The 11,743-nt window shown below is 42.5% G+C and overlaps 1 protein-coding gene and 1 non-coding gene across 4 annotated transcripts in view; both read left to right on the top strand.

The window, feature by feature from the left end:
• The first annotated feature begins 4,171 nt into the window (after positions 1-4,171).
• The window catches only part of kif20a (kinesin family member 20A), a 50,480-nt gene continuing 42,908 nt past the window's right edge, over positions 4,172-11,743 (top strand). Inside the window, exon 1 of one of the 3 annotated variants that reach the window (XM_072263606.1) lies at positions 4,172-4,192. The gene's annotated coding sequence lies outside the window, so the exon portion shown is untranslated. Of the gene's footprint in view, positions 4,193-11,006; positions 11,102-11,493; positions 11,515-11,743 lie in introns of those variants that run through there. The other 2 variants (XM_072263604.1, XM_072263605.1) reach the window with 2 other exon arrangements.
• Positions 4,354-4,426, top strand: trnaa-agc (transfer RNA alanine (anticodon AGC)). The gene has a single exon. It is a non-coding gene; the product is annotated as a tRNA-Ala (tRNA).

Genomic DNA, 11,743 nt, shown 5'->3' with positions numbered 1-11,743 from the left:
TACATTTTCAGACATCCCACCTCTCCCGGAAGTTCCGGGAGTCTCCCGCATAATGATAGTGGCTCCCTATCACCCACAAATTATATACAATATCCTGGAAATAGATTTTTTTGAGAGCGAGTAGGGGGGGTGGGGGAGAGAGAGAGAGAGAGAGAGAGAGAGAGAGAGAAAGAGGCAGAGACAGAGAGAGCGAGCGACAGACATAGCGAGAGATTGACAGAGAGAGCATCCTGATTGGTCTCTGTTTGTACTAAGTAGACCTATTAGTTTTCTCTGTGGGCGGGCTTTACAGTCGACCTCTCTCTCTCTTTCATTGTCCATCAGTTCCATTTAGTGTCCTGCAGCACCATGGCAGAGTGTCCCAAAAAAAGAAAATATAAAATGTACTTCACCCCAGACTACACTAAAGTGTACCCCTGCCTAATAGGGGTCAAAAAATAATGACAGTGTTGTTCGCTGCACTGTTTGCAACAGTGACTTTTCTATTGCCCGTGGTGAGTTAAGTGACTGTAAAAGACATGTTGAGGTGAGTTTAACAGGTGTCATTCGTTCATTTGCATAGCTAACGGTATATAAACTAGCTGGCTAGCTGCTAAGGAGCTACTCTGTTGATGTCCTATGTGATGAGGCCAAACTCCTGCTTTCTTAATTACTTCATCGTAACCCCTTTTCATGCTCTCTCTTTTCTATAATGTATTCCTAAACTCTGTATTTCCAAAATCTGGAAAAATCCAAAATCCGGAACATGTCTGGTCCCGAGCATTCCGGATAGAAGAATCTTGATTGTATAAGTACATATTTTAATGTCACATTTTCCACATATACCCAACTTGGTTTACAGATTAGACAAAATCACTAAACAAAGTATTACATAAGACAATATAATAAGGATACACCTTATGCTTTTAAACGCAAACAACAGGAATTCTGCAGATGCTGGAAATTCAAGCAACACACATCAAAGTTGCTGGTGAACGCAGCAGGCCAGGCAGCATCTGTAGGAAGAGGTACAGTCGACGTTTCAGGCCGAGGACGTTTCAGGACGAAGGGTCTCGGCCTGAAACGTCGACTGCACCTCTTCCTACAGATGCTGCTTGGCCTGCTGCGTTCACCAGCAACTTTGATGTGTGTCACCTTATGCTTTTACTTCTTTTAGGGACCACAACATATTAGGGAGGCTAAGTGCAGGGAAGGCTGCTCAAGTATTTCACAGTTCTTTTCAGCAGAAAACCAAAGTCTGACAGAGAAGGTCACTATTCACTAGAGTTGAGCTGTACATTACATCTTTCATCATTGAGCATAACCTGCCATTCCAGGTGTGTAAACACACAGGCAAGCTATTCAGGAAAATGTTTCCTGCTTCAGAAATAGCAAAAAACTATGCCTGCTCATCACCTAAGACAGCAGCAATTGTGAACATGGCACTGGAACCTGAATGTTCTGAGGATCTGTACAAGTTCATCCAGACAGAAAGAAGGCCATACAGTATTTTGGCTGATGAAAGCAACGGTATCGTGTGTGAGAAGGAATGTGCCATTTTAGCCAGGTACTATAATGAAACACAGGGTAAGTTAACAGTTGGATTTGTAGACATGCCAAAGCTGAAAACATATTCAACTGCATTGCATCATCCATGCATGACAAAGGCCTTGAATGGTCTAATTGTGTAGGATTTAGCAGTGACAACTGCAATGTGATGATTGGCAAAAACAACACTTGTCTTATCAAGATTAAAAGTACAGGCCCCTCATATTCACAGCGTTGGCTGTCCAAGTCACCTGGTCAACATTTGTGCCAAAACTGCTGCTAAGGAGCTCTGAATGTCACCTGAAGAACTGCTCATTGGCATCTGCTACTACTTTGAGAAAAGTCCCAAACGAAGAGAAGACCTAAAACAGTTTCAAGAGTTCTGCAATGTTGTCCAGCAGGGAGTACAAAAGCATTGTCCTACACGCTGGCTTTCTTTAGAAAAAGGTTTGGACCATCTGCTCCACCAATGGCCAGCCTTTATTTCATATTTTGAGTCAAAGAGTGAGAATCAGAAGTCATCTCAGAATCAGAATAGGCTGAAAGACCCCCAAATGAAAATATACACATGCTTTCTCCATAATGTCACACAATGTTTTGACAAATTCAATTTGATTTTTCAAAACAAGGCACCTATCCTCTTCAAGTTGGATCGGAGTGTGGAAGAGCTCCTGCCTCACATAGCAAGTAGACTTATTGAGCCACAGGTATTGAGAGTACAGAACATTCAGGAGATAGATGTGAGCAACCATGAAATTCACCGCGCAGATGAAGAGCTTTTTACTGGGTATCTGGCAAGGAGGCAGTGCTAAGCGAGGAAGCACAAGCGATCCCCCCCTTACAAGACAAAGCAGTTCTTCAAAGATGCCAGAGCATTCTTTGTCAGGAGTTTTCAAAAAATCTTGGAGAAGTTCCCAATGAGAGACCGAATCTTGAAAAATCTGTCAGTGGTCAATACAGAGAAACAAGATGAGGTGAATCCAGAGCAGATTTTGACTTTGGCAGAGCGATTTCCAAATGTGATCAAGGCAGATGCAAGAGAACAGCTCCACTTGGAAGTCCTGGATTATGTCTCAACTAACCTTGAAGGACTGGTGCCAAACTACAAAAGTTTGCCAGTTGATGAGTTCTGGGGGAAGCTATCCAAAGTAAAATCTGTGAGCACAGGGCAGTTGAGATTCAAAGAGCTCTGCCAGTTGATGAAGCCACTTTTGGTGCTGCCAAATTCTAATTGTGATGTAGAAAGGGCATTCAGCATGGTGCGTCACATTAAGACAGAATTCAGAGGTCAGCTGTCTCACAAAACACTTAGGAATCTGATGTCTTGCAAAATTAACACATTCATTGACACAGACGGCTATGAGGTTGAGACTTCCGGCAAAATGCTCAAATCTGCCAAGCAAGCCTCATCACAGTACTGTACAAGGAAAGTTTTCAAAAGGAATAAAAAAGCTATTTGCATTAGCATTTAGCTATTAGCATTGAGACTGCTAACAAAATACTCAACAAGGAGTATATGTGTGTGTGTGTGTGTGTGTGTACATAGTTTCAATATGTGATCAAATAAATTGTTGTGTTCTTTCATAATCAAATGTCCTGTATTCATACACCCTTGGAGGTCGACCGGAGAGGGGGGATATGGGGTTGCGGGGGGCGGGGGTGGTGGTGCTACCTCCCTGAAATGAATTTTTGCAGGGTGGGATGTCTGCATTTTCATGCCTGCCATTACATACACCGGCATTGTATTAATTCCGTGGTTTATTAACTCCCGAGCTGCCATAATAAAATTCAAAGCTGCTGCCACAAATCTCTGGCATTGCACAGATACTGAGGGAGGGAGAAAATGCAGGACCAGACAAAGAGATCTAGAGCATAGTATAGATTGCACGCTCCAACAGAGAGCCACATCGACGAGACAGCTGGTATCATGCTGTAATTCTAAAGGGAAACGCCGCGTGAAATCCGATTTTTGATACTGAAAGGCAGCGAGTTTACTCCAAACATCTAACCTCATAAGTTTCAATGGACAAAATATTTCTGGTTGTGACCAAAGATCCCAGGCAAAAAAAAACTTTCTTCGGATACTGCAGCATCTATGGAAAAAAATACAGTCGTCGGTACCTTTTTCCATAGATGCTGCCTGGCCTGCGGAGTTCCTCCAGCATTTTGTGTGTGTTGCTCGGATTTCCAGCATCTGGAAATTTTTCTCTTGTTTCTACGGGCACTACCTGACATTAAGAGATTCCAACATTTTATAGTTGTATTTCAGATTTGCAATATCTGCAGATTTAAAAAAATGTTCATTCATTATTCTGCGTTTCAATATACTTCGAACATAGAAAACCTACAGCACAATATGGGCCCTTCGGCCCACAATGCTGTGCTGAACATGTACTTACATTAGAAGTTACCTAGGTTCACCCATAGCCCTCTATTTTTCTCATTGCAGATTTATTGAGTGCCATTCTTCTGGGGCAGAGAGAAATGTACATCCTGTCCTACGTAAATATGGTTGTATTTTGAGTGAACGTTGGTGACTTGAGCAAGGGTTAGGAATAATATTTATTTATACATACACCAGAAAGGAAGTGGGCGTGCACACACACCGTGCGCCGGGAGTACGATACAGAATTTTATTATGGGAGATACAGTCTCCGTTCCTAGTGTAAGTGCCTCCACCTTCTGCATCCTAATGTACCGCTGCCCGACGACTGAATGACGATAAGATAAACCCATCAAAATGACCTTCAGGACACACCGTTCTCATTTGAATTGAAATTGGATGACGCTCTTCCAAAGGACGTGACGGAGATAACTATTCCGTGCGGGGAATTAGCTCAAATGGTAGAGCGCTCGCTTAGCATGCGAGAGGTAGCGGGATCGATGCCCGCATTCTCCAATGTTTTCTTTTACAGCGCTTTTCTTTTGTTATCGAAATATCATAGAAAGTGCTGCAGTCAACTTTTTTCCAAGTGTTCTTATACTATCGAAATAACATAAAAGTGCGTTTTTTAACTGAAACATATTTATACATGATTTTTTTTTTCTGTATATTAAATAGATTGCAGTTTTATTGTAGGCACTAGCATCTATGTGCAGTTTAAGGATTCACCTGACGTTTCAGATCATTTTGCAGCACCAACAGTATTTTGGTTGGTGGGAAAATACATAAGCAGTGTGCTTTTAAAATCTTCATGTGCCTTGCGCGTTACTCTCCACATCGAACGATCCTTCGCAGCGTCAATGATATCTCGCACACTTAGATCTGTTAGTTCTTTCACAGTGTCCATATATTTTCTTCTTTGCCTTCCTCTTCCGCGTTTCCCAGGCATACGGCCTTGTAATGTAAAGCATTCTATTTCTCCCTTTCCGATGACATGGCCCAGGAATTTAAGTTTCCTCTCATTTAATGTTCTCATTAAAGATCTTTTTGTATGGGCACGTTGGAGTACTGTCTCATTAGTTACCCTAGCTCTATATGATATTTCCAGCATTCTTCTAAGAAACCACATTTTTGTGGCTTCTAAGTTTCTTTGGAGTTCTGGTGTCATAGTACATGTTTCAGAAGCATATGGCAAGATTGACCAGATGTAACATTTTAGTAGCCTAAGCCTTGTCATAGAAATGTGTCTGTTGGTAAAAATGAGTTTCATATTTTGGAAATTGGTTTTGGCAATGGCAATTCTTCTTTTTATTTTTATTATTAGCATCTTGTGATATAAAACTTCCAAGGTAATTAAAGCTGGTCTTTTGTTCAATCTCAAACAACAGGAATTCTGTAGATGCTGGAAATCCAAGCAACACACATCAAAGTTGCTGGTGAACGCAGCAGGCCAGGCAGCATCTCTAGGAAGAGGTGCAGTCGACGTTTCAGGCCGAGACCAAGGGTCTCGGCCTGAAACGTCGACTGCACCTCTTCCTAGAGATGCTGCCTGGCCTGCTGCGTTCACCAGCAACTTTGATGTGTGTTGCTTTTGTTCAATCTCTTGGTTACCGATGTACAATTGGCAGTTGGGAGTATCCTGCTGTTTTGATATTACCATACACTTGGTTTTTTTACAGTTGATGGTTAGACCACAATCTGCACTTGTTTGTACTACTTTGTCTAGGAGGATTTGTAGGTCTTCTGCAGCACTTGCTGTTAGGGTGGTATCGTCTGCATATCTTATATTGTTGATGTTAACACCTCAAATTTTTATCCCATCTAGGTCTTCTATTTCTCTGAGAATCAGCTCACTAAAGATACTAAATAATTCCGGTGAGGCAACGCATCCCTGTCTAACTCCTCTTTGAATTTTAGTCCAACTGCTTATATTATCATCAATTTTTACCGCTGCCATTTGATTCCAATATAAATTTTGAAGCAGTTGTTGGTCCTTTCCGTCAATGTTTAGTTTAGTGAGAATTTGAAATAATGTTTCATGTTGCACTTTGTCGAATGCTTTAGTGAAATCAGTAAAACATAAAAAGACATCATTTTGATATTCAATTGCCCTTGGGCAATTGTCCTGGGTGGGAAAAGCTATATAATCGCTATTTGCATTTCCTGATATTTAGTCATGACCCAGTCACCCCATACACCCCACTTTTTAAATAATGGGAAAGGAAACTGTAAAGGTTTATCGGAGACCTGTTGCTTAGTTTATGTAAGACGAAGATGTACAGCTTTTTAGATATTAAAGGAATCAAATAATTTGGGATAAGTGCAGGTATAGAAGGTATTGCATCAGTGCAGACATGAGAAGCTGAATGGCCTACTGTTTCTAATTTTGAAGTCGTGATAATATTTATTGCAAACAAGAGAAAATCTGTAGGTGCTGGAAGAGCTGATTGTGGACTTCAGGAAGGGTAAGACGAAGGAACACATACCAATCCTCATAGAGGGTTCAGAAGTGGAGAGAATGACCAGTTTCAAGTTCTTGGGTGTCAAGATCTGAGGACCTAACCAGCTATAAAGAAGGCAAGTCAGTGACTATATTTCATTAGGAGTTTGAGGAGATTTGCTATGTCAACAAATACACTCAAAAAACTTCTATAGATGACCCGTGGAGAGCATTCTGACAGGCTGCATCACTGTCTGGTATGTGGGGTGGGTGGGGGGGTGCTACGGCACAAGACCGAAAGAAGCTGCAGAGGGTCAAAAAATTTAATCGGCTCCATCTTGGGTACTAAGTACCCAGGACATCTTCACGGAGCGGTGTCTCAGAAAGGCAGCATCCATGATTAAGGACCTCCAGCACCCAGGGAATGCCCTTTGCTCACTGTTACCATCAGGTAGGAGATACAGAAGCCTGAAGGCACACACTCATTGATTCAGGAACAACTTCTTTGCTTCTGCCATCTGATTCCTAAATGGACATTGAACCTGTGAACACCACCTCACTTTTTAAATATATACTATTTCTGTTTTTGCACGATTTTCAATCAATTCAATATACGTCTACTACAATTTATTTATTTATCTTCTATATTATGTATTGCATTGAACTGCTGCTGCTAAGTTAACAAATTTCACGACAAATGCTGGAGATAATAAATCTGATTCTGAAATCTGAGCAACACAAAAAATGCTGGAGGAACTCAGCGGGTCAGGCAGCATCTATGGAAAAGAGTACCCTCAGCGTTTTGGGCTGAGACCTTTTGGCAGGATTTTATTTATTGAGTACTTTTCTTCAGAAATGTATAGAGTTTGTTGGGGTAAGGTTTGATGAACGTATATATTTTACCATCTATAGTTACTTTGTGGCCTTTCAGTGATACAGACAGTGCATATTTATGATTGATCTATTTAAGTCAAGTGTTGGCAGATGAGAAACCAGAAAACAAAAAAAAACTGATCAAAACGTTTGAGCAGATGTGGTCTTCAAATACTTGACACCTCATAAACATACTGAAACGATGTGATTTGTGAAAACAAATGGTTTTGTGCTGTTCTAATTGTACTGACTTGAAACAATGGAAACACAAGACGCTGCAGGTGTTGGGATCTGAAACAATACACAGAAAGCTGGAGGAACAGTCTGAAATGTTCGTTTCCGCCACAGATGCTGCCTGACCCACTGAGATCCTAGAGTTTTTTATCTGTGTCTCAAAGCAATGTAAGAATGCGAAGAGTCATTAACCCTTCCTGTCTTCTCAGGGCTACCTGCCCAACTGAATATCTCTAGAATTTTCTGTTTCAATTTTAAGTGACCATCCATTAGTCAAGTCAAGTCAAGTCACTTCTTATTGTCATTTCGACCATAACTGCTGGTACAGTACACAGTAAAAATGAGACCACATTTTTCAGGACCATGGTGCTACATGAACAATACAAAAACTACACTGAACTACGTAAAACAACACAAAACTACACTAGACTACAGACCTACCCAGGACTGCATAAAGTGCACAAAACAGTGCAGGCATTACAATAAATAATAAACAAGACAATAGGCACAGCAGAGGGCAGTAGGTTGGTGTCAGTCCAGGCTCTGGGTATTGAGGAGTCTGATGGCTTGGGGGAAGAAACTGTTACATAGTCTGGTTGTGAGAGCCCGAATACTTCGGTGCCTTTTGCCAGATGGCAGGAGGGAGAAGAGTTTGTATGAGGGGTGTGTGGGGTCCTTCATAATGCTGTTTGCTTTACGGATGCAGCGTGTGGTGTAAATGTTTGTAATGGCGGGAAGAGAGACCCCAGTGATCTTCTCAGCTGACCTCACTATCCGCTGCAGGGTCTTATGATCCAAGATGGTGCAATTTCCAAACCAGGCAGTGATGCAACTGCTCAGGATGCTCTCAATACAACCTCTGTAGAATGTGGTGAGAATGAGGGGAGGGAGATGGACTTTTCTCAGCCTTCGCAGAAAGTAGAGACGCTGCTGGGCTTTCTTTGCTATGGAGCTGGTGTTGAGGGACCAGGTGAGATTCTCTGCCAGGTGAACACCAAGAAATTTGGTGCTCTTAACAATCTCTACGGAGGAGTCGATGTTCAGCGGAGAGTGGTTGCTCCGTGTCCTCCTGAAGTCAACAACCATCTCTTTTGTTTTGTTCACATTCAGAGACAGGTTGTTGACTCTGCACCAGTCCGTTAGCTGCTGCACCTCCTCTCTGTATGCTGACTCATCATTCTTGCTGATGAGACCCACTACGGTCGTGTCATTGGCGAACTTGACGATGTGGTTCGAGCTGTGTGTTGCAGCACAGTCGTGGGTCAGCAGAGTGAACTGAGCACACAGCCCTGGCGGGCCCCTGTGCTCAGTATGATGGTGTTGGAGATGCTGCTTCCGACCCGGACTGACTGAGGTCTCCCAGTCAGGAAGTCTAGGATCCATTTGCAGAGGGAGGTGTTCAGGCCCAGTAGGCTCAGCATTCCAATCTGTTTCTGAGGAATGAGTTATTCTCAACTACAGAAAAGCCCAAAGAGTTAAACATTCAAGAATCAGAATCCAGCTTATTATCATTGACATGTCATTGTTTTGTGGCAGCAGTACGGGGCAAGATGTAAAAAAATTACTATAAGTTACAATAAAACAGTGCAAAAGTGGAATAATGAAGTAGTTTCCATGGATCATTCAGATAATTAATGGCTGAAGGAACGAAGCTGTTCCTAAAACATTGAGTGTGGATTTTAAGGCTTTTGTATATCTTCCCCAACAGTAGTACTGTAATGAGAAGAAGGTCGTGTCCCAGATGGTAGTGGTTCTTAATGATGGATGCTGACACCTCGAGGCACTGCCTTTTGAAGGCGTTCTGATGGTGGTTGTAACTGTGATGGAACTGGCCGAGTTCGCAGCCTCTCTTGATCCAGTGCATTGGCATCTCCACGCTAGGTGGTGATGCAATCAGTCAGTATGCTCTCCACTGTACCTCTGCAGAAATTTGCTAGAGTATTCAGTGACGTACCAAATCTTCTGAAAGACCTATTGAAGTAGAACCTCTGGTGTGGCACCTTAGTGATTGCATCGGTTTGTTGGGCTCGGGATAAATCCTCTGAGACATTGATGCCCAGCAACCTGAAGCTGCTCACCCTTTGCACTGCTGACCCTCACAGAGGACTGGGGTGTGTCCTACAGACTTCCCCTTCCTGAAGTTCACAATCAATTCTTTGGTCTTGCTGACAATGAGTGCAATTTGTGGTTGTGACACCACTCACTAGCTGATCTAACTCACTCTTGTCATCATTTGCAATTCTGCCAACAATGGTGACATAACAGAGAAATTTATAGGAGAGCATTTAAGCTGTGCCTAGCCACAGATATGAGTGTAGAGTTTGAAGAGCAATGGGTTAAGCATGCATCCTTTAGGTGTGCCTGAGTTGAATGTCAGTGAAGAGGTGTTGTTACTGCTCAGAAAATCAAAGGGTCCAAAAATTTAAGGCACAAATATTTATTTTTGGAATAGAGTCTGTCATGAGCACAAATCTCTGAGGAATCTTTTTGTCTTTGTTTCAAAAGTATATATTTTTTTGTTCATTCTAAACTGTTTTAAAATTCTGAGTCAATAGATTTTATTACTAAATGATGGAAAAACAAACACAATTTCTCTATTTCCAGGCAGGATTGATAAAAACCTAATTCAAATCAGTTTAGAATTCTAACACTCTTTTAATTCTTTATACTGTCATCAAGATAGAAAATGCTAGAAAAACAATGGAGGACAGGTAGCATCTATATGGATGGCATGCCAGGCAAAGTCTTTCACTATCTTTCAGAGAAATACAGCGAGGATAGAAACAGTTAACATACCAGGCAGATGATCTTAATAAGTTAGAAATGATAGACGTTTTATATTTGGAGATAAGAGGAAAAGGCAGAGAGCTCAATTCTGGTTGTCAGACTATAGGAAAACTGTGATTACAGGGGAGAAGTTAAGGAGATTCCCCGGGTGTTGCCTGGATTGCAGCTTTTCAGATATGAAGAGAGACTGGAAACAAAAACTAAGAGGAACATAGATAGGGTAAGTACCTTTGCTACAGGGAAAAGTTTCTAATTATGATCAGAAAACATTGATTTGAGGTAAGAAGTAGGAGGAGATTCAGAGTCAGAGTGTTTGAAATTTAGAACATACTGTCTGAGGGGAGTGAAGGCAACCATACTCAAAGCATTAAAAATATTTAATTGTGCATTTGAAACACTAGGGCACAGAAGGCTACGGGCCCATTGCAGGAAAATTACATTATTATAGATCCGTCACGGACATAGTAAACCCAATGGTCTGTTCCGGCTCCATAACACTCTGAGTCGGTTTGACTGTAATATTTAACTGCCTGAATGATCCACTTCTACGAAGCATTTAGGATATTTAAATTGCGGCAGATAAATGCAAATTGTTGCTGAATCCACGTGCTGGCAAGCTTTTAAATGAGAGGAGCGACTTCCGGTCGCCGTCATGAAAAGCAGTGCCACTCACTTTCGAAAAGGCACATCGCGACAGTGCGCATGCCTTAGAGTGAGGTCACCGGAAGTGATCGCGATTGGACGGTTTCAGGAGCGGCGCGGTGTTTGAAAAAGGAGAGTCGTTAGAGAGTAGCTCGGGTCGGGTCTTGCGGGCTGGACGAGTGAGGCCTTGTGATCCGGAGAGACTGCGGCTTCAGGTGAGGCTCGGCTCGGGTCCTGAGGTGGTTTGGACGGTTTAACTGGTCGGATTGCATCCTCCGTCCTCCGCTGCCTTCCCTGAGTGCGCGGGGTATGTTATCCGAGTGGGATGGGTGGGGCCCCGGCAATGAAGCGAATGCCTATCGGTACCAGGGTTCAGTGTGTGTGGGGGTGATTGTCCGATCATCACTCCTATCGGTAAAGACGCAAGGAGTCATTGCTCAGAAGGCTGTGCAGTTTGCACTAACAATCTCCTTTCAAGAATCAGGTTTATTATCACAGGCGTGTATCGTCAAGTTTGTTGTTATGCGGCCAGCAGTATAATACAAAACATGAAATTACTTTAGTTACAGCATAAACAAGTAGTGCAAAAGGCGAGTGAGGAGGACCACTCATAAATCTGATGTCGGAGGTGAGCACGGCTGCTCATTGTGTGGGCTGCTCATCTCTCCGGGGTGTTGTATTCATCATTTGTCACTGGTTTTCTCGGCGCTCGGGGTTGGCGGCGATCCATTGGCTCACCTGGTCCATGGTAGCTCTCATAACAATTACTAATTGCTCTGTTATTTTCACATGTACGCAGATTGCGGGGGAAAAAAACACGTGTTTGCATACTATGCAGACGGATCATTCCGTATCTA

The sequence above is a fragment of the Mobula birostris genome, chromosome 7, assembly GCF_030028105.1.
Source record: "Mobula birostris isolate sMobBir1 chromosome 7, sMobBir1.hap1, whole genome shotgun sequence".
NCBI lineage: Eukaryota > Metazoa > Chordata > Chondrichthyes > Myliobatiformes > Myliobatidae > Mobula > Mobula birostris.
The sequence above is the reverse complement of the archived record's forward strand: the minus strand, read 5'-3'. Positions and strand labels throughout refer to the sequence as shown.